General features: G+C 41.9%; 1 protein-coding gene across 1 annotated transcript in view; it reads left to right on the forward strand.

Moving 5' to 3' along the window:
• LOC126183839 (relaxin receptor 1-like) overlaps positions 1 to 23,819 on the forward strand; it is an 847,723-nt gene that overhangs the window by 8,656 nt on the left and 815,248 nt on the right. The gene's annotated exons all lie outside the window — the stretch shown is intronic.

Consider the following 23,819-nt stretch of genomic DNA (forward strand, 5'->3'; position numbering starts at 1 on the left):
GCCATTGTAGCGTTGGGCAGTTGGCTGTTAACAGCGCGTAGCGTTGCGCAGTTGGAGGTGAGCCGCCATTTCTCTCCCCACATCCACCACTGCTGGCGGCTCACCTCCAACTACGCAACGCTACGCGCTGTTAACAGCCAACTGCCCAACGCTACAATGGCAGACAACAATGCAAACTAGCCACAGACTGCACACAGCACAGCCAGTGATTTTCATACAGAGCGCTACGTAACGTTGCCAATAAGAAAACATAAACAATCTACTTACAACATTCGTTTCCATATTTCGGTTGATAGAAGACTAGAAAGTATTACCCGTGCAACAAAATTACATGCCACTCAGTCTATCATCATTTGCCGAAAACCCCGTTACCATATCTCGGACCATTCACGATATAAAAGAGTTGGAAGGTTTAAATAATCACCTGCTAGGATAGCCTAGCGCGTTAAAGGGCAGTTTTCGGGATCCGGGGAGCCGAGCCAGTCAGGAATAGAATACTCTACGCAGATTATCGACGAGGGCTGGTGGGCCTTTTTAGCCGGTTTCCCACATCCATGTCCTTCCTCGGATACACGCTACGTAAATATTTGAAAAAACGTTCTCTCACTTGAACGTGATGTTTACTTTGGATGCGGGCGTCAGGAAGAGCATATGACCACCAACTCTCACTATCATTGCCAAAACCCGTATAACAATGCCTGCCACGTAGAAACCGGGAAAGGAAAAAAGGAGAAGCAGTTCTATGTGATTCAGCCTATACATTTAACAGTTGTTTCCATTTTTCTTTTGTATCTTGTGTTATTACTTGTAACTGTACTTGTATGCGACTAAGTCTCAGTATAAGCATAATATGTTTCACCTACAATTTAAATGCGGGTAAACCACATAGGATACAGCGAATCTATTTGTATCGATTCCCAAAAAATTATCACGCTTCATTTAGGAAGTGAAATCTCATACAGGCAGTAGTCTGGGACTCGAATTTACCGAGGTCGGCACAAATCCGTGAGTACTAGAGCTTTAGTTTAGAATTAATTGGAAACTCGTGCCACCTTCTATGTACACTCCTGGAAATTGAAATAAGAACACCGTGAATTCATTGTCCCAGGAAGGGGAAACTTTATTGACACATTCCTGGGGTCAGATACATCACATGATCACACTGACAGAACCACAGGCACATAGACACAGGCAACAGAGCATGCACAATGTCGGCACTAGTACAGTGTATATCCACCTTTCGCAGCAATGCAGGCTGCTATTCTCCCATGGAGACGATCGTAGAGATGCTGGATGTAGTCCTGTGGAACGGCTTGCCATGCCATTTCCACCTGGCGCCTCAGTTGGACCAGCGTTCGTGCTGGACGTGCAGACCGCGTGAGACGACGCTTCATCCAGTCCCAAACATGCTCAATGGGGGACAGATCCGGAGATCTTGCTGGCCAGGGTAGTTGACTTACACCTTCTAGAGCACGTTGGGTGGCACGGGATACATGCGGACGTGCATTGTCCTGTTGGAACAGCAAGTTCCCTTGCCGGTCTAGGAATGGTAGAACGATGGGTTCGATGACGGTTTGGATGTACCGTGCACTATTCAGTGTCCCCTCGACGATCACCAGTGGTGTACGGCCAGTGTAGGAGATCGCTCCCCACACCATGAGGCCGGGTGTTGGCCCTGTGTGCCTCGGTCGTATGCAGTCCTGATTGTGGCGCTCACCTTCACGGCGCCAAACACGCATACGACCATCATTGGCACCAAGGCAGAAGCGACTCTCATCGCTGAAGACGACACGTCTCCATTCGTCCCTCCATTCACGCCTGTCGCGACACCACTGGAGGCGGGCTGCACGATGTTGGGGCGTGAGCGGAAGACGGCCTAACGGTGTGCGGGACCGTAGCCCAGCTTCATGGAGACGGTTGCGAATGGTCCTCGCCGATACCCCAGGAGCAACAGTGTCCCTAATTTGCTGGGAAGTGGCGGTGCGGTCCCCTACGGCACTGCGTAGGATCCTGCGGACTTGGCGTGCATCCGTGCGTCGCTGCGGTCCGGTCCCAGGTCGACGGGCACGTGCACCTTCCGCCGACCACTGGCGACAACATCGATGTACTGTGGAGACCTCACGCCCCACGTGTTGAGCAATTCGGCGGTACGTCCACCCGGCCTCCCGCATGCCCACTATACGCCCTCGCTCAAAGTCCGTCAACTGCACATACGGTTCACGTCCACACTGTCGCGGCATGCTACCAGTGTTAAAGACTGCGATGGAGCTCCGTATGCCACGGCAGACTGGCTGACACTGACGGCGGCGGTGCACAAATGCTGCCCAGCTAGCGCCATTCGACGGCCAACACCGCGGTTCCTGGTGTGTCCGCTGTGCCGTGCGTGTGATCATTGCTTGTACAGCCCTCTCGCAGTGTCCGGAGCAAGTATGGAGGGTCTGACACACCGGTATCAATGTGTTCTTTTTTCCATTTCCAGGAGTGTACGTTATATTTCAGGCATAATTAGATGGTCTGAAGTTATGGTATTTTTTCTATTTTTAATTACGCGTTTTTCACTTTTTCGTTGCTATATTTTTGTGCTTTTATGATTATTATTACTGTTATTATTATAATTTCATTGAGAGAAGCAAGATCACATATTTCTAAACATAAGTCATGGTAATTTACGTAAGGAAGTGTTTATGTAACCTGATGCAAGCAACTAGGGAATAGCTAATGTAAATTCAGTCACAATATATGCTAAAAATGTAAAAATTCACACGAGAGCTTCCACTGATTTGCTAACTTCTCTACGCCTTTAGCATTTTTTGATTTACTCTCATATTAACGTCGAATAATTTTTAGAGGTCATCTGTGATTAATTTGCTAGTGACGCTTATGTTTATTGTAACTCTTAGTAATCTTACTCTTTATGATGGTTCTGAATGTGATGTGTCAACATTCTGGAGGTATCGTACGGTCGAAATTATGCTTCGTTGTTTTGTCATATAATTTCTGTATATACTTTTTAAAGTCCTCCATTGTCTTGGCGTTACGTTCTTTTGAAATATCATGTGTTCGAGCTCATCATGATAGATCCAGTATGGACACTTGTTTCACATATTTCTGTATTTCATGTTAGTATTTGCATAGCGACTTCAGAAAGTAAGTTACACACATTGTCTCACACTAACAAGAGTGACACATTTTCAAAAGAGTGTGCATGTTCCGGATTTTATGCAGTGACAGTTCTGCTACTGTACAGATAACAGGTGCATCACAGTGTGCGACGCAACTGGAAACGCACCCCAGAGTTGACCTACGGGGGATTCTTGTAGAGTTGTAAAACTGCTGTAGGCTACCGTGGACTATCATAAGTATGCGTAGACTACGGTAGTTTTTCCTAGTACCGAGCGAGGTGGCGCAGTGGTTAGCACACTGGACTCGTATTCGGGAGGACGACGGTTCAATCCCGTCTCCGGCCATCCTGATTTAGGTTTTCCGTGATTTTCCTAAATCGTTTCAGGCAAATGCCGGGATGGTTCCTTTGAAAGGGCACGGCCGATTTCCTTCCCAATCCTTCCCTAACCCGAGCTTGCGCTCCGTCTCTAATGACCTCGTTGTCGACGGGACGTTAAACACTAACCACCACCACCACCAGTTTTCCTAGTAGACTCGGTCAGTTAAGATTGCAACCACGTTACCTGTACATGAGGTGTGTTGCATACCTATCGGGCGTTACCTCATTTCAATCAGTTTGTATACGTATGGGATCAGTGTCTTATTACTACCCTAAAAAACCGGAAACGATGAACCGTATAGAAACTGAATCAGGGTGTATGAAGGACATCATAACCTATGGCATATTTTTGTTATACAAGGGTTGGAACTTAAATAATGGTAACTATTTATTCACAACCGATACAAAAGAGTTACATGTTTGCACCTGTTACTGTCCTTCAAAGTAGTCGCCAGCGTTGTGTAGAACCCATTGCCATCGATGTGGAAGGCATAGTATACCGTTAGCAGAGCCTGTTCCGTTGATGGTGCGAATGGAGCGGTCTACTGCCTGTCGAATCTCTGGAACAGTTCTGAAGCGAATGCCACGAAGTGGTTCCATCATCTTCGGAATCAAATCAGAGTCACAAAGACTTACGTCCGGGGAGTGTGGTGGATGGTACAGTTTTCCCAGTCCCATCGACTGAACGAGCAGCCACAGCTTGCGCTGTATGCGCTCGCGCATTGTCGTGCAAAATGATGGGTGGGTTGCGCAGAAAGTATCGCCGCTTCCTTCGCAAAGCTGGTCGCAGGTGATGCTCCAAAAACGAACAGTAATACTGTGCATTGACAGTCTGCCGTGGAGGAACGTAATGCATTAGGATAACACCATCACAGTCGTACGCGAGAATCACCATAACTTTAGACCGCTCCAATCGCACCATCGACAAAACAGGCTCTGCTAACGGTATACTACGCCTTCCACATAGCTGGCAACGGGTTCTACACAATGCTAGTGGCTACTTTGAAGGAAAGTAACAAAAGCAAACATGTAACTCTTTTGTGTCGGTTGTGAATAAATAGTTGCCACTATTTAAGTTCCAACCCTCGTACACAGTTATCTTCCTATATGCTACTTAAAAATAAACAGTATTTATAGCAAAATTGTAAATGTCAATGTTTAAGTCAGATTTTATTCGAAAACTGTTGATTTGTAGCGTGAAACAGAGGGATGTTGTGGCAAAAATTTAAAAAAAAATACGGATTTGTTATGTAGCGCTAGAGAACGCAATTCCTCAAAAAAGGTAAAATAAAAAGAGTGGCAAAACAAGAACATATCGAACATCGTTTCAGTACTTCGTCGAGGTTTCAACATGTTCCTGTTATTCGTGAACAGCTTTCGCACTTATCAATAATAACAGGAAACTCTTGCCTTTGATCACGATGAAGAACGTTTTATTGAGTACAATATAACAGTAATTATATAGCTTTTTATGTTAGAGCATGTAAATTGTACTTGCATCAAAAATAGTTGCTTTGCTTACATAAAAGAGCAGAAGTTATGATGTCAACTAATTTCTATTACTTATAAAATGCAGTTTATATTTTGTAAGGATATAAAAACATTATGGACTAACACTGAATGATATGCGGTTATAATAATGTGGAAAAGAAACAAAGAAACAAAAGCAAAGAGAGCTCGTCGGCTGCAAGTTTCTCTCTCATACATTAATTTATGATACTTTGCCTACCAATGCTACCAGTGGCAGTAACCCTACCATTTACTACGTCATTGACGTAGTGTACTAAAACCGGCGAACTCTAGTTTTGGTAGAGCACAACCCTATTTTCTTTTGTGGCGATTCAGTTGCTGCCGATCAGCATCAGCATCAATACAGCGGACATTCTTAGACAGTATGTTACGGATTGCCTTCGTCAACAGAGGCACATTCGGAGATGCTTCGTCGCTCCATTGGAAGCCAGTAGATGCTGTAAGAGCCATGACCCATAAAGAACCATTTCATGTTTCTTGAGGGCTTCATGCACCTTACTCACAGTCTCTGTTTGATGTTTAGGACACAGCCAAATGTGCTTCTCGCTGTTTGGGCACCATCCCATCGTTTATGCCCCAGGAGAAAGATCTGGTTGTTAATTTGCTGCCTGTTTTTGGGCCATCTTCTTATTAAATTCTGCATTTGGTTCAGTTTGGTAAACACTTGTGGTATCTCTTCCCATAACGGCGGGACAGTTGTTTGCTGTTTTGTTATTTGATAGTATTTGGTCAAGTTCCAAGGGTCCTTCCAGTGCCACACAAAACGCATATAGTTTCATTAAGAAAACAATATAGGTGATGTTATTAGCCAGCTACAAACGTAAAAAAATACTTGCTTACGTCAGGAAATTTACTACATTGTCCGCTACACATACATTGATGAGCCAACTCATTATGTCCACTGACCAACGCGAGATTAAATGTATCCTGGTGGCGTTTCGGGCACGTGATGAGGAAAGGACGGAAGCGGAGTAGAGACGAATGGGGAATCATAGCAGTGACGTTTTGGGCTATAAATGGGGAAATCCAAATGACATTATTAACTTGACCAAGAGCCGACGCCTGGGAACGACCATCACGGAAACGGCGAAACACGTCGGCTGTTCGCGTGCTGATTGAAAGACGGTGAAACCAGGAATAGGCGACAAGCTGTAGGACATCCGTACCCCATCACGCGACATGGAGGTCATAGAATTGCCCGCCCAATAAAGAAAGATAGGTGGCGATCTGTGTCAGATCTGATGATGGAGAACAATGCTGATGCAGACACAAGTGTTTTGGACTACATTGTTCAAGGCGCATTGTTGAACATACCGGCGGGAGTAGTATTATACTATGGTGGATATTGAGCAGGGTTTCCATGGGACCTGTGGTAATAATCTAAGGCGCCACAACAGCTGTGGACTACCTGAACACTATTGCAAACTACCTGCATCCCTTAATGCTCGATGTCTTCCGGGAAGGCGATCACAACTTTCGGCATTTAAATGTCCGTGTGAAGGCCACAATTGTCCTACAGTGATATGAGTAGATGATAGTGAACTCACGTTCATGTCTTGGCCCGCAAATTCGTCTGATCTGAACCCGACAGAGCACATTGTGACGTTATCGGGCGTCAGCTCCAAGCTCTCTAACCACCGGCCATTAATTGACGGGAATTGCGTGGCTTGCGCCACCTACCTCAGAAAACCTATCTAGGACAGAATCGTTGTTGCACGGCTTGTGGACCAAAATGTTAGTAAGCAGATGGTCATAATATTTTGGCTCAGTGTATATTCTCATTCTGGATATATTTGTGGTGCCCCGTGCTAACTACACTATGCGATCAAAAGTATCCGGACACTCCCAAATACAAACATTTTTAATATTAGGTGGATTGTGCTGCCATCTACTGCCAGGTTCTCCATACCAACGACCTCAGTACTCATTAGAGATCGTGAGAGAGCAGAATGGGGTGCTCCACGGAACTCACGGACTTGGAACGTAGTCAGGTGATTGGGTGTCACTTGTGTCATACGTCTGTACGCGAAATATCGACACTCCTAAGCATCCCTAGGTCCACTGTTTCCGATGTGAAAGTGAAGTGGAAACGTGAAGGGACACGCACGGCACAAAAGAGAATAGGCCGACCTCGTCTGTTGACTGACAGAGACGCCGACAGTTGAAGAGGGTCGTAATCTGTAATAGGCAGACATCTATCCAGACCATCACACAGGAATTCCAAACTGCATCAGGAGCCATTGCAAGTACTATGACAGTTAGGCGGGAGGTGAGAAAACTTGGATTTCACGGTCGAGCGCCTGCTCATAGGCCACACATCATGCCGGTAAATGCCAAACGACGCCTCGCTTGGTGTAAGGAGCGTAAACATTGGACGATTGAACAGTGGGAAAACGTTGTGTGGAGTGACGAATCACGGCAGACAATGTGGTGATCCGATGGCAAGGTGTGGGTATGACGAATGCCTGTCTGGTGAATCTCATCTGCCAGAGTGTGTAGCGCCAACAGTAAGTTTCGGAGGCGGTGGTGTTATGGTGTGGTCGTATTTTTCATGGAGGGGTGATGCACCCCTTATTGTTTTGTATGGCACTATCACAGCACACGCCTACATTGATGTTTTAAGCACCTTCCTGCTCCCCACTGTTGAAGAGCAATTCGGCGATGGTGATTGTATCTTTCAACACGATTGAGCACCTGTTCATAATGCACGGCTTGTGGCGAGTGGTTACACGACATTAACATCCATGTAATGGCCTCGCCTGCACATGGTCCTGACCTGAATCCTACAGAACACCTTTGAAATGTTTTGGAACGCCGACTTCGCGCCAGGCCTCACCGACCGACATTGATACCTTTCCTCAGTGCAGCAATCCGTGAAGAATTCCCCAAGCAACCTTTCAGCACCTGATTGAATGTATGCCAGCAAGAGTGGAAGCTGTCATCAAGGCTAAGGGTGGGCCAACACCATATTGAATTCCAGCATTACCGATGGAGAGCGCCACGAACTTGTAAGTCATTTTCAGCCAGGTGTCCGGATACTTTTGATCACATAGTGTACCTCTTACGGTATACACAAGTACAACACTACTTCGAGGATTGCCCAAAGTTACTTTTATGCTGAAAATACGGATGGTGAGAAGTAGTATGACACCGCTTATCTTTAACGCGTTAATTGTGACTAATATACACGGAGTAACGGGTATCAGTGTAGATAGTCCACCGTAGTAGAGGCCTCCCGGCCAATGACGCCAAACGCTCATTTCCATTCAGCCGGCACGGTAGCTCACCGTGTTCAGTCAGAGGGTTCGCTGCTCTCTATAATAAAAAACTGAGTTAATGGGTTACTGATGAACTTGAACAATCGTCATGGGACGTCCGCCCCGAACAAACAGAACGAATAGTACCGAACATAATGAGATAAAAAATTATCTTATGCTAGGGGCCCGGGTTCGATTCCCGGCTGGGTTGGAGATCTTTTCCGCTAAGGGAGTGGGTGTTGTGTTATCGTAATGATCATAAATTCGAATCCCTGAACGGCACAAATTTTCAACTTGCCCATTTGATATAAATCAGTGCCCACTGGCAGCTAATGTCTCTAACTCCTTTGTGTCTTAATAATTGCAGTAGAACCTCGCTAATCCGACCTCGGATGGTCCGACTCACCGTTTAGTCTGACCATCCGATTTCTGGTGTTTGTTTACGTACACGTCGATGTTTACGTACGCGTTGATGACTCATCCTCTGCGATATGGATCAGCAGGCAGCTGACCGTTGCTAGGTGCGATAGTTCGATCGGTTTTTGTATGAAGTAACTTGTTTCTCACTTTCTCACTCCAACAGTGTTATTGTGCACGCATTTGTTTTAAAAATTAGTGACAGCATACTTCTTTCATATTAAAGTCTGTAAAACTAATTTATGGAACCAACTATACGAAAACATGTGACACTGTCTTTACAACCGCAGTTGAGCCCAGTGACGTGACTGACTGTTTCAGTACAGCTGACGTTGACTGCAAAACGGAAGCAGGTTTAACTGACGACCAAATCACTCACTCTGTAACTTGAACGATTGATGAAAACGAGAAAGATGATGACGACAACGAAGAAAATTAACCTGTCACACAGAGTTGCTAAAAATGCATTTGATATAGTCCTTCAGTACATCGAACAAAGCTCTACGTCTACCATAATAGACATTTTGTGGATTTGGAAATGGCTGAACATCGCGGCAAAATCAAAGTGGTCGTCTGTTAAGCAAAAGAACCTTACAGACTTTTTTCGTCCTGCTTATGAACAGAACTTTTTTACCATGTGATTTTTCATGTTTTAAAGGGTCAATTTCAAATCAAGCGTGTGACAATTCAGTATTGTAATAAGATATGCACATAAGTTACACTTTCATTCACAGTAACAATATCTTACTTTACGATACAGATGTATTTTACAGTACAGACATTACTGTACACTACACTACCGTGTAAGATTTTTTAGAATGTCAACGTTTCCTTTTCGTTTTGTTATTGTTTTAACATTGAACAATATTTCAGACAGTATTTTCAGCTGAAAATCAAGTAGTACTGTACTGTGATGTTACAGCTCAATTAAAGTGCTCCTCTGATAATCCGCCCCCTATTGCCTTCCAACTATGCCCCCGGTCTTGTAGGGAACAGATTAGCAGGGTTCTACTGTATAGGTATCACAAGACGTATTGTTTTAGGTTGGGTAGTGCCTCCAAGTACATGTGGCAAGAGCAAACCATTAATGCTTATTTTCCCTTGGCCGGTAGGTCAGGTGTTGAAGTGTGGATGCGTATACGCAAACGGTCAGTCTATACTGACAGGCGTAGTCCACTTAGTGCGGCTTTGTTTAGTGGTGCGTTATAGCCAAGTAGAAAACATCAGGTCGTAAAGTTTGTGGGAAGACTGTTCGATGCACAGAAAAACAACCAACACACTAATGTGTGTGCATATTAAGGTACCACATATAAAAGTACGTACGCTTGTACACATTACACTCTGTATATGCTTCTTGTTTATAGTGACAGCTATTTGTTCCCAGGCGTGGTGAGATGCTGGTACGTCCCACACCACGCTGATGCAGGATCAGTTCTCCCTTCGGAAAAAAAATGTTGCATGTGCTACAGTAGAGCACGCAAAGGCGGCGTAGCGCCCAGTGGGCTCGTGCGCGAACGTAAAGTTGGCAACTCGTGCCAGAGATGCGGTTACAGTTATAAAGGCTACGCCGCTCGGATCTCTCGCTTGTTCCCTCATGGTCTTAAGTGTAGAGCGGAAGAGAACGAGAAACAGTGTGATACGCTATAATTCTGTGCAAAGTACGAATATCAAATGTGCGCCCGTTCCTCTTGACGTTATGATGACGTACTTCGGCGTAATTTTGCGTTGCAAGCAATGTTTGTGGAACAAAATGTGTTGTGTTGGCTTTGATTTTTGTTTCAATAGTCTACTGTAAGAGACGGATAATTGTGCTGTGGTGGTACATTTTATCATGTTAACTGATTCTTCCGTCACTTCTTGGTAGGACAACTTCATAATCTGTGGTCTGTTCTAAGTAAACATCAGTCATGGATAAGGCCTTACCCTGTTCCGACTGTCAGACTGCTACCTACAAGGCAGTACGAGGAGCCGTCCGTAATCGTGGAACATGGGGACATGTGATCACTTTGTCGCCAATCCTTCCAGCCGTTATTGCCAGTATATGAATCCTCGTGATGCCGCTGCTTCTTTATTCAAAGAACTCGCCATTTGGCCACACAAGGGCTGAGTGAACGCCATACCCGACCTCCCTATCGCAGAAAAAGTCTGAGGAGGTATCGGGAATCGAACCCGGGCCCTTCCTCAGCGAAACCAACGAAGCTACCCATTTTTCCCCTAAACTATATAATTACAATACAACAGAAACCTGCAGGACAGCATTGTCTTTTATTAGAATGCAGTGTAATACAGAATACAAGCAAACTGATGACACTCTTCCTGCAGTACAACAGCGACGACCACTAGCACATCAGAAAATAAGAACTGTCTGGTCCCAACTCTCCACAGCAGGGACTTGGGTACGTCTTCTCGGAGTACATTATTGTTCAAAGGTCCACTACTAGATGCAAACCAATTGCAGTCAGGCGGACCGCGCCGTACTGACGCTGTATTCGGGCGGCCGGCAAATGATGGTTGCTCGCCCCGAGCTGGTACTGCAGTCAGGTGGACCAGGTAAAATGGTAGCCTGCAGCACCTATCACTGCCATGAGATGGTACTTCAAACACCAATTAAATACGAAACAGATAACATTTGTGCCTTCTGAAAACTTACCTGGTGTGCATGGCTTAAAGCTTTGTAACTACAGTATATGAAAGTGGCCTGCAAACAAGATTACTGCAATGGAATACAAGGTGTTCGGGCACAGATACTTAGTGCTTCCCTTTCGAAGCTGGGATGGGTCACTAGCGGTAAACAGGAAGCAAAGTGTGGTCAAAGGGGGTAAAATATCCAAGAACAACGTCGAAAAAAAAAAAGTTACACATCGAGAGCGAGATACAAATACCTTAAGTGTCATCTTTGGCAGAGCTGTGGTAATGCAACTAAAAATGTTAAAATCAAACAGTAAATAATCATAAAGGGAACAAATCAGAAAGATGTTAATGCTTAACTTGAAAAAACAAAGCCAGTAAAACATTTAAAATAAATTAACAATATCAGTAAAATAAAAATAGCACTTGACTTAGTTCTTTGGAGAAATGAACAAAATGTATTTGAGAAAGGTTTTAAACACGTTCCTTTCCATCCTCGAACAGGAAAACAACTAGATGTAATGAGGGTATATACTAAATACACTTTAGCTAAAAACGTTATTTAAAACATTTAGTTGTTCATGTATTTTAATACACACAACGTTTGACTGTAACACTTCACAGACAGTATCTAGAGCTCCACACCTTCAGTATCTTTAAAAAGCAATTACATCAGCAAGATATCATTGCTACAACATCAAATAAAGGCAATACAACTGTGTTTTTGAACAAGCGTAATTATTTGAGAAAGTGAATGCTTTACTATTTCCCATATACTTCCAAGTTCTTCCCAAAGATCCTACTAAGTAATGCAAACATGAGTTAAAATATGTAACTGATTCTTCCAAAACTATATTTTCTGATTTTGGAGCGAAATTATTAAGTGATATGAACCCAGTCCGACCTATTTTGTGTGGGTTTCCAAAACTACATAAGTAAGGTGTAACCACCCGTCCAGCTGTATCCTCCTACACAGCTATATCTTACTAGCTCGCAACTAATCTTCGTATTTCAATTAAAAATAAAAAAAAAAATAAAACTAACGCATAGTATTTCAAACTTTGTGGACCTTATAAATAAAATAATATATCTATATCCTTTGATGTCTACAGTTTGTTTTCCAACATACCAGATGCAGAATGTGTTAATATACTCGCAGAGACGATGTGTAGATCTAATACCAACCCTGTGGAAATGAATGACTTGAGACCGGCCGCCCAAACACGCTTAGCACAACTATTCCCAGTTCTAAGGGACTGTGTACAAACAGTTAGATGACTTACTTATGGGGTCCCATCTGAGTCCACTTTCACGTGAAATAATCATGCACAGTATTCAACAATGTTTCTTGAAGAAGGAACCTTTGAGTGCAATATGTAAATGATGTACTGTGTATGTGGACAGACGCTACAAGACAACTCAAACTTTTTCGTAATTTAAACAACCAACATAAAAACATTCAGATCGCAAAGGAGATTGGTAACAAATCCTTGAACTTCCAAAACCTAACCACTGTCATCTGTTCACAAATATATTGTGTCAAAATTTAAAGAAAAACTGCAACTACGGGCACAGTAATACCTTCAGCCCGTAGCTGAAACGGTGGAAGCCTGCAACTACAGGATTTACTACTATGTGAGGAACACCACACATCAGTGCATTTTTAATAATATAAATAAGACACAATTACTGGCCAACAGCTGGTTATATAAAATTACTTGTCTTGATTGTGGTAAGTTTCATATTAGTCAATCGGGCAGAGACATAGCAGCTAGGTTCCCTGAACATGAACGCAGCTGGGTTTGCAGAATTATGACTCAACATTTTCTGCACATGTACTAAGTGAGAGCAACCGCTACCAGTCTCAGTCCATGTGCTCCAATTTGCAAGAAATAGACCAAAAACTTGATCTGTTGGAAGTTCTGGAAATCAACAAACATGTGGCACACAATTATGATTTGCTATTAAATGACAAAACGCTGCTCAATGATTCCTCTCCTAAACTTCAGGTGAACCTCAAAGTTTTTCTGTTGTCTGTTCAATTATATTCCTCCATTTATCTTGTATTTATGTATTTATTTCATTGTGATTGTCTGTGTACTTAATATTTACGTTTTTACAATGTCATTTCTATCGTTTACTCTGTGTCTATATCGCCTTTCATATGTAATACCTTTTCAAGTTATTCTTCAGTATTCTTGTCACATACTAATTTTAGCTTATAATCACTGTTTTTTCGCGTCTAGTGTTTGATATATTTCTTGTTTGTTCCCTAATATTTATTTGATGTTTAAATTTAACAGTTTTAATTGTATTACCACTGCACTATTAAAGATGACATTTACTCTGTATTTGTACCTTACTCCCGATGTGTAACATACTTACCTACGTTTTTCTTGAATATTGTACCCTCTTTGGCGACGACATTCAGTTAAAGCCTGAGATGACCTGATAAGCCGGAAACGGTTAACAAAATAAATAGGTACTATAGAACACTCACAATATTGTGCTTTTCATTGACAATTATTAATGTAATGATGATTTATTCGGTTTTTAGCTCACTTACTTTATGTATTTGAAAATACTTTCAAAACTTAAACCACTAAACACTCAGTAATGGAACAAGCCTTACATGATGCAAAAGTACTGTGGTGTGGTTATCGTCACTGCGGTAACAGCCAACACAGCGTCATTGTGTCGCATTCAGTGAACCCAGAGACGAGGTGCATATCGGCCAACTCTCCATCAGTTAACTTAACCATATTGCTGTGTATTACTTTTGACGTACAACTAACACTACCGGAAAAACAAATACGACGGATAACGGAACAATACTAAATGCTAACTTGAGGGTGAAGAGTAAATTAGGCATTTCTATTGTCAACAGCAAGCACAGTGAATGAATGTAAAAAGCTTGTTTCAAAACAAGACACCACACACCACCGTCGACATTTGTCACGATGTAATGATATTTTCTGCAATATGAAAGAAAAAAAAAAGATGTTGACAAGGACTTAATGTTACTCTTGACTTGAGCTTTTGCGGCAGAAGTGAAGAAAAACTCTTGCAATGCAAGATTTGCTGCTTATTTTCAGGGTAACAGCCATAAATCCAACTTTCGTCACCCGTCTCAACCACTGAACGAAATTTGGATCATTCTGAAACAGTTGTTTAAGTTGCCTGCAGGCTTCCACGAGATGTTGCTTCTGGTCGTCATGAAGCAGAAGTGACCTAAATTTCGCCTCACCATTCTCAAGTTCAATTCTTCTGGTAGAATATGACCATAGCTACTATAACGTACTACCAGTGCGATGTAGAGGTCTCAGGTAGTTTGCCAACTATCCTTCAGAGTCAGAACCCTGACTTTCTGAACCTTTCCTGGGGCGCTGTCCGATCGCGGCCGTTCCGGACGGTTGTCATCATTAGTCGACGTCCACCCATTTTTGAAACGCTTATATCAGTCATAAATCTGTTTCCGACATAAAGTGTTATGTCCAGGAGTTTACTTAAGCATTTTTTGCGTTTCTACAGCACTTTTATGAGTTTGAAGCAAAAAATTGTATAGTCATGCTGCTCTTTCAGGTCAGCCATCACAAAATCGCAAACTCACGGAAACACGACCATGAAATATACTCACCAAAAAAATAACCAAACCACTCAGCTCAAGGCCACACTGATTCAAGAAAAGATGTATGGAAAGACACCTAGCGCTGTTTCAGAGTAGGCCCACTCGTAACGAATTGTCTCATGGACAAGCTGGTGAAGCAGTATGTGAGAAGAAACCGCGATTACAAAAACGAAAGCAATGATCTTTCATCAGGACAATGTACCTGCCAACTAAGGTACAGTGGCTAAGGCAAAAAACTTAAGCATTTCAAGCAAAAACTGTAAATCCACCTTACTCATCAGACTTTACACTGACTACTTACTCTCACACATAAAGAAATTTGACAGGAAGACCTTCCGAACACAATGAAGAGTTTATAGCAGCCGTAGATAGCTGTTTCACAGATATGGATGAATCTCAATTTAGAGATGGAATAAACTGTGTAAAAGCTTCGGATAAAGTTCATTGGCCTTAAACGATACTACGCCGTGAAATAAGAATATTTCCAACCCAAAAAATACAGCCTTTGACTGACAGACCGAGGACTTCAACCTTTACCCTCATACTGTTTCCATGCTACAGAAGCAAACATGTAAAACATGGTGACTAATATGGATACATCTTCCGGATGAAAGAAGGCGAGTAATTTACTGTTACTTCAGTAATTATTACATTTTTAATTAACTAAGTGGTAACAGTAGCTTGTGCTAACTGCTGCTGTAATAGTGGAATGAGATACGGACCGTCAGTGAAGAAGAGGCGCCGACTGTGTAATACGGCCCGTGAATACTTTAAGGTTTCCCGTTTACCTAATAAAGAAAGGCCCCTTTGAAACAGGATAGAGTGGAGTACTGACGAGTTTAAAGTCCTATATCTGCAACATTCAACTATTCAAAATACGTTAACACAACGACGAGACTAATTCTATGGCACATTCTTGCGGTTTCGTAAGTAGACACAGTTACATGATCTGAAAGATGAATTTCTATTCAATACGTCTGCCAGAAAATCATAGTGTTAAGGTTGTTCCTCTTAGACAGTAGCAGTAAAAAGCGAGAAAAACTCTTTGTTTAGAAGCAACATACAAAAGCAAGAGAATAATTCCGAATGTATATGATTCGTAGCTTAACAGTACATGGATGAGGTTTTTTGTTTGATTGCGAACTTATGTCTATAACAATCCAAGTGGAAAACGGTTCAGTACGTTGTAGCTAAAAAAAGACAGTATCATAAAACCGACCAAACTATTAAAAAATTAGAACCAATTAATACTGCACATTAGAGACACCAGTGTACGTAGCTGTATGTAGAATGACTATAGCTGAGGGTAAAGCCACGTGAAATCCAAAATATTCAAGGAATTTTTTTAACAAAGCAAAAACGCCAAACAGCCGTATGTTTTGAGAAGTTACGAGGTGCATTCAAGTTCTAAGGCCTCCGATTTTTTTTCTAATTAACTACTCACCCGAAATCGATGAAACTGGCGTTACTTCTCGACGTAATCGCCCTGCAGACGTACACATTTTGCACAACGCTGACGCCATGATTCCATGGCAGCGGCGAAGGCTTCTTTAGGAGTCTGTTTTGACCACTGGAAAATCGCTGAGGCAATAGCAGCACGGCTGGTGAATGTGCGGCCACGGAGAATGTCTTTCATTGTTGGAAAAAGCCAAAAGTCACTAGGAGCTAGGTCAGGTGAGTAGGGAGCATGAGGAATCACTTCAAAGTTATCACGAAGAAACTGTTGCGTAACGTTAGCTCGATGTGTGGGTGCGTTGTCTTGGTGAAACAGCACACGCGCAGCCCTTCCCGGACGTTTTTGTTGCAGTGCAGGAAGGAATTTGTTCTTCAAAACATTTTCGTAGGATGTACCTGTTACCGTAGTGCCCTTTGGAACGGAATGGGTAAGGATTACGCCCTCGCTGTCCCAGAACATGGACACCATCATTTTTTCAGCACTGGCGATTACCCGAAAATTTTTTGGTGGCGGTGAATCTGTGTGCTTCCATTGAGCTGACTGGCGCTTTGTTTCTGGATTTAAAAATGTCATCCACGTCTCATCCATTGTCACAACCGACGAAAAGAAAATCCCATTCATGCTGTCGTTACGCGTCAACATTGCTTGGCAACATGCCACACAGGCAGCCATGTGGTCGTCCGTCAGCATTCGTGGCACCCACCTGGATGACACTTTTCGCATTTTCTGGTCGTCATGCAGGATTGTGTGCACAGAACCCACAGAAATGCCAACTGTGCAGGCGATCTGTTCAACAGTCATTCGGCGATCCCCCAAAACAATTCTCTCCACTTTCTCGATCATGTCGTCAGACTGGCTTGTGCGAGCCCGAGGTTGTTTCGGTTTGTTGCCACACGATGTTCTGCCTTCATTAAACTGTCACACCCATGAACACACTTTCGACACATCCATAACTCCATCACCACATGTGTCAACTGTGTCAACTGCCAATGAATTTCAATTGGTTTCACACCACGCAAATTCAGAAATGAATGATTGCATGCTGTTCAAGTAAGGAAAACGCCGCCATTTTAAGTATTTAAAACAGTTCTCATTCTCGCCGCTGGCGGTAAAATTCCATCTGCCATACGGTGCTGCCATCTCTGGGATGTATTGACAATGAACGCGGCCTCATTTTAAAACAATGCGCATGTTTCTATCTCTTTCCAGTCCAGAGAAAAAAAAATCGGAGGCCTTAGAACTTGAATGCACCTCGTATTTTACTGAGACAACCAGATTCGGCATCTCAATTATACCATCTACAGATCCCTATGCAGTCCATGTATAGATAATCTGGTATACCGATACTTGCATACTGGAGCCGTCAGTATCTGGATTCCGTGAATTCGTTTTCCGAGTATTTACTGCGAAGACTTGACAGGTGGTGTGCTAGTGTGACCTCCGGTTTTATATTCTGCAACAAATTTTTCTTGCAAATATGTATTTTTTTAAATGTTTTTTAAGAATGACAGCTGTTGATAATATTTATAGAATGTTGACAATATTCAGGCTGTAAGCTTCTTGTTACATTGGGATGTCGGTTACATATCTATATTATAAAAATAAAGAATGTAAATAGTAACATACTATTTGATTACATTTAAAATTGTGTGGTAAAAATAATAATAAACGATATAGTTTTGTTTTTAGAGCATTCTCTGTTACTTATTTTCAAACTAATCTTCTTAGTGTATCGTGATTTCCCTAAATCGCTTCAGGCAAATGCCGGGATGGTTCCTTTGAAAGGCCACGGCCGACTTCCTTTCCCATCCTTCCCTAATCCGATTAGACCAATGACCTCGCTGTTTGGTCTCTTCCTCCCATATCAACCATCTTAGTGTATCCTTACAGTATGTGAACTTCTCGATCTATAAACGAAAAAAATATATTTACGGCAAAATTTCTCCCGGCGTCTGGAAAACTCTGTTAACATCCACAGTTAATAGATAACATTCTGTGAATCAATATAATGCTAGTGTGAAGTCTGATTTTATATTCTGCAATAGATTTAATTTATCAAATTTTTATTCCGAATATGTACCTCTTTAAATGTTTTTAAGAATTATAGCTGTTGATAATATTTATAAAATGATGAGAAAATTCAGCCTGTAACCTTCTTGTTATACTAGGATTATTTTTAGAGCCATTGCTGTTGATTATTTGCAAACAAATCTTCTTAGTCTAATTTCGCAGTATGTTAACATACTGATGCACAAACCAAAAAAACATATTTACGTAAAACTTTCTCCTGACGTCTGGAAAAATCTTTGAACATCCACAGTTATAGGTAATATTATTTTGTGAAAGAAAATGAATCCAAATCTGGCCAGGAATCAGGTGGTACCGCATACTTCGTTATTTCACTTTTAGGGGGATATTGAAAATGTCGTGGTATTACAGTGTAGGAACAAGAAACATATTTCATTCATAAAGACATTTACATACTTAGAATATAGGCCTAGTTTGACAAGGATGGGGCAGGTAGTCGACTGTGTCGTTATAGTAGGAACCATCTCAGCATCTCCCTGAAGTAATTTATGGAAACCAAAAAAAATGGTTCATATGGCTCTGAGCACTATGGGACTTAACTTCTCAGGTCATCAGTCCCCTAGAATTAGAACTACTTAAACCTAACTAACCTAAGGACATCACCCACATCCATGCCCAAGGCAGGATTCGAACCTGCGAGCGTAGCGGTCGCGCGGTTCCAGACTGTAGTGCCTAGAACCACTCCGCCACTTCTGCCGGCTATGGAAACCACACAAAACCCATATCAAGATAGCCGGATGGGGTTGGAGGCACTGTTAAAAACAGCACAACATCGTTCGGTTTGTCACTAGTGTACAATATTGTTTTGTTTATACATTCTTGCAAAGAATTACTTCACAATGTAAAAATCTAGTACACACTGTCCATACATTTTTTTGTGCCACCTATCAAATCTTGCGCTACACACGTCATACACGCATTCATTCATAATGTAAGAAGCTACTCCTACTCTTTTCATTCATTTCTCATCACCAGCTGACACCAGGATCTTGACCACTGTATTTTGTTTTCATTTGGTGCACCGCAACTACTCATTTGCTCGCCTAAAAAACTCGGTCAACATCCTTCCATAATGAGAGAGATGTTGAGCTCAGGAATATGATAAGATGTTAGCATGGGGATAAGATGTTGGCAATATACGCTGCAGAGCTTTGGTGTAAGTTTGAAAAAAGAATTGCGGAACGTTTGGTGTGAAAAGACAATGGTGATTTATTGTTATTCATCTGTCTTACATACTTTGACCAAATCCCTGCTCCGTGTCCTTCAGCAAGTAGAATGTATTGTACAACGGATATTTTTTATATGTCTGTTAAAATAATTTTGTTTTACTGATCTCTGTGATCATTTTAGGCAACGTAACATGGTAGGCTAACCAACCCGTACGATTGTTACACTTGCCGCATAAATATTAACCCCAGAGTCACTAGGGAAACATGGAAATTAAAATTGTAAAAACAAGTCAGAGTGTAAATCTAGAAGTTTGGAATTTTGCTTATTGTTTCATTACTTCATTTTGTCTCATTATTCTTTTTAATTTCATGTTATCAGTGTACATATGAACTATTCTGAACAGTTAGAATCCTTAGTTACACCATCTTGGCGTTTTGGCTCATTTGGAACCTGAATGCAGTTATTGACCTTCAAGGTCATCACACATGACGTCATCGATGACTTTGAACTCATGAGGTCATTATCCTTATCAGTGATGTCGCCATCTTACCAGTGGGTCCCCTTTCCCCTCTCCCTGCTTATCTCCAGCCAATCATAGCACAGTACTGAAAATAAACGAGCAAATGAAAAAAATCAAGATGGCAGAAATGGCCTGATTGCGTAAACAGAAAATTAAAAACCCTCTCCCCCCTCTCCCCCTTTCCCCATTTCCCCCCTTCACAACTCCTCTTCTTTATGCCCAGCCAATCATAGCGCAGTATTAAGAATCCTAGATGACTGGAACAAACCAGTTGAGTTTTATATCCCACGTCCCCCCTTCCCTACCTCCTACCAATCAGAGTGCAGAATGTAAATATAAAAATCCAAGGTGATGGAAGTAGACAAATTGGGCGCTTTACAACCCCTTCTCTCTCTTCTTTCCATCCAGTAAGAGCATAGTCTTAGAAAATAGCCCAATTGTGCTATTGGGAAATTAAACAAACCCGCTCTCTCCCTGTCTCCAGTTAGTCATAGTGCAGTATTAAAATATCACAAGATGATGGAAACAAACCAATTGTACTTTACATCCCACGACCCCTCCTCCTTATCACCAAACAATCAGAGTGTAGTACTTAAATTATGTCTAAAAATGGTGTGAAATCACATTATTTCCAATGTACACCTCCCCTCCTCTTTCTCTTTCGCACCAAACAGAGTGTAGTGTTGAAATAATATGTAAAAATAGTGTCAAATTACACTATTTCCGACCCAATCACAGCGTAGTATCAAAATGATGCACCACATATATAGAAAGAAAAATGGCGTAACCTCCACTTGAAAGTCAAAGGTAGGCATTATTTCCCTTGAAAAATATTATTATTTCTGAAAGGTATTCACATACCACCCTGTGTGATATTATTATTATCGTTAATAAAAATGATGTCAAGTTACAACATTTTGTGTGAAAGTCAAAGATGATTATGTACACATACATACCTCTGACTCAATATTAAAAATTACTCCAAAGTCAAAGATGAGTATTACATGCGTAAAATGTCATATCTGTATGTCAGATTCTGTGCTCCTTACAGACATATGATCTCTCTGTTTTTCTTATGTCAAATTCTACACGGTACATCTTAAAAACCTTTCTCAAACTAATCTTTACTCTCTTTTTCTTAGGTGTCGAAAATACTCTTCACACCTGTGATTTCTCTTATGGAAAGTAATCATTTTCGATCTCTCTCCCTCTCCCTCTTCCTCTCTCCCTCTCCCCCTCTCCCTCTCTCTCTCTCTCTCTCTCTAATACATACATACATAGATTTGTACATACATCATAGATAACTACACATATATCTGTGTATTTCATATGTCAAATACTCCTTATAAATATGTGACCTGTAGTAACTTCCTGTCACACACACACACACACACACACACACACACACACACACACACACACATCTAAAAATAAATATTACATATATATGTTTTCAAAGAGAACTTTGACTATCATATACAGTGGAAATACATCAATGTAAAGCACATTCTTCATCATCTTACATACTTTTTACAGTATCATCTATTACAAATAATAGTTTCTTGTAATCTGAGTCGATATTTGAAACAACTCCATTAGTAAAGCACGTTTTTATTGCTAAAACTGCCTTAATGAAATCGAAACGCCACTGAATAGCATTTTGGAGGCTACCTACGTACATTCTGAATAATATATCTTCAACGTAGCGATCGACCATCTTCTTATACTCGAGTAGAATCATTTCTCTGTAGTAAATACACACATATCGTTCACTTCAAAATCAGTATATTGTAGGTTTCGGTAAAGCACTCTCTCTGAAGCGATTATGCCATTATCTTGTTAACCTTTGTAAAAGCTTTTAGATCACCAACGACTTTGTATGTGAGAACTAAATACCTTTGCGAATAAAACAGAGTCACAAGTCTTCATGTAGAGATCTAAATTAAGATCTTTCGTTCTACGACTGCATGATACTTTCTGAACAGAAAGTGACATGTTCGTCTATATAACAATTACGTAACAATATTTTCAAAATCGACTATGACTATGTTAGTCTCTCTTCCACAATATACACTGAGGTGAGCAAGTCATGGGATACCTCCGAATGATGTGTCGAACCTGCTTTTACTCGGCGTAGTGAAGCATCTCGACGTGCCATGAACACAACAAGTCGTTGGAAGTCCGCTGCAGAAATACTGAGCCATGCTTCCTCTAGAGCCGTCCATGATTGCGAAAGTGTTGGGTGCAGGATTTTGTGCATGAACTGACCTCTCGATTATGTCCCATAAGCCTTCGACTGTATTCACGTCGGGCGATCTGGGTAGCCAAATCGTTCGTTCGAGTTGAGCAGAATGTTCTTCAAACCAATCATGAAAATTGTGGCCCGTTGACATCATTGTCTGGAAACATGAAGTCTATGAAAGCAAATAGTTTCCAGGTAGCCGAACATAACCATTTCGATTCCGTGATCGCTTTAGATGTACCAGAAGACCCTGTCCATTCCAAGTAAACACAGACCACATCATTATGGAGCCACCACAGTGCCTTTTTGACAACTTGGATCTATGAATCGTGGTGTCTGTGCCATACTAAAATCCTACCATCAGCTCTCACCAACTAAAATGGGGACTTATCTGACCAGGCCACGGCTTTGCAGTCGTCTGAGGTCCAAACTGTATGGTCACGATCCCAGGAGAGGCGCTGTAAGCGATGTCGTGCTGTTAACAAAGACACTCGCACAAGTCGTCTGCTACCCTAGCCCATTCGCGCCAGATTTCGCCGCACGGTCCTAACGGATACGTCTGTCGTACGCCGCACGTAGATTTCTGCAGTTATTTAGTGCTGTGTTTCTAGTGTATTAGCACTGACAACTCTACGGAAACGCTGCTGCTCTCGGTCGTTATGAGAAGGCGTTGTCCACGGTGAGAGCTAATGCCTGAAAATTGTTATTCTCGGCGCTCTCTTGACACTGTGGATCTCGGAATATTGAATTGCCTAACGATTACCTAAATGGATTGTCCCACGAATCTAACTCCAACTACCATTCCGCGTACAGTCTTTTACTTCCCGACGTGCTGCCATAACCACGTCGTAATCCTTTTTATATGAATTATTTGACTATAAATGACAGCTGCGCCAATGCACCGCTCTTTCATACCTTGTGTACGTGATACTACAGCTAGTTGTATATGTGTATAACGCTATCCCGTGACCTTCGTCACCTCAGTGGATTATGCACACGTTACCGCTGTTGAGATAAAGGAGTTCGATAGGATTGGTGGTCGAGAATCTTGATACTAGATACATCTTGCGGTCTTTCGGATGAACCAACATCGTTGACTCAAATTTGGTGGTGACACATTTTGCGTTAAATGTCGAATGGCGCCACCCTTTCTTTATTGATGTCAGGCTTTCCATCTGTACTTCATTCCAGACTCCTGCATTCCAAGTCCTGTAACAAGGAATCCCTCCTACATGTATTACCGCAAGTAATTGATAAGCAAGAAATCTATGTTTAGTTCTTATTAGCAGCAGTGCCTGTTGTTCTTAAATGCGCTGATGGAAAAAAAAAAATCGCAACACCAAGGAGAAGCTGAGAGACATAAACGAAGTCGGTAGGCGTG

The sequence above is a fragment of the Schistocerca cancellata genome, chromosome 4 (genome assembly GCF_023864275.1).
Source record: "Schistocerca cancellata isolate TAMUIC-IGC-003103 chromosome 4, iqSchCanc2.1, whole genome shotgun sequence".
Taxonomy (NCBI): Eukaryota; Metazoa; Arthropoda; class Insecta; order Orthoptera; family Acrididae; genus Schistocerca; species Schistocerca cancellata.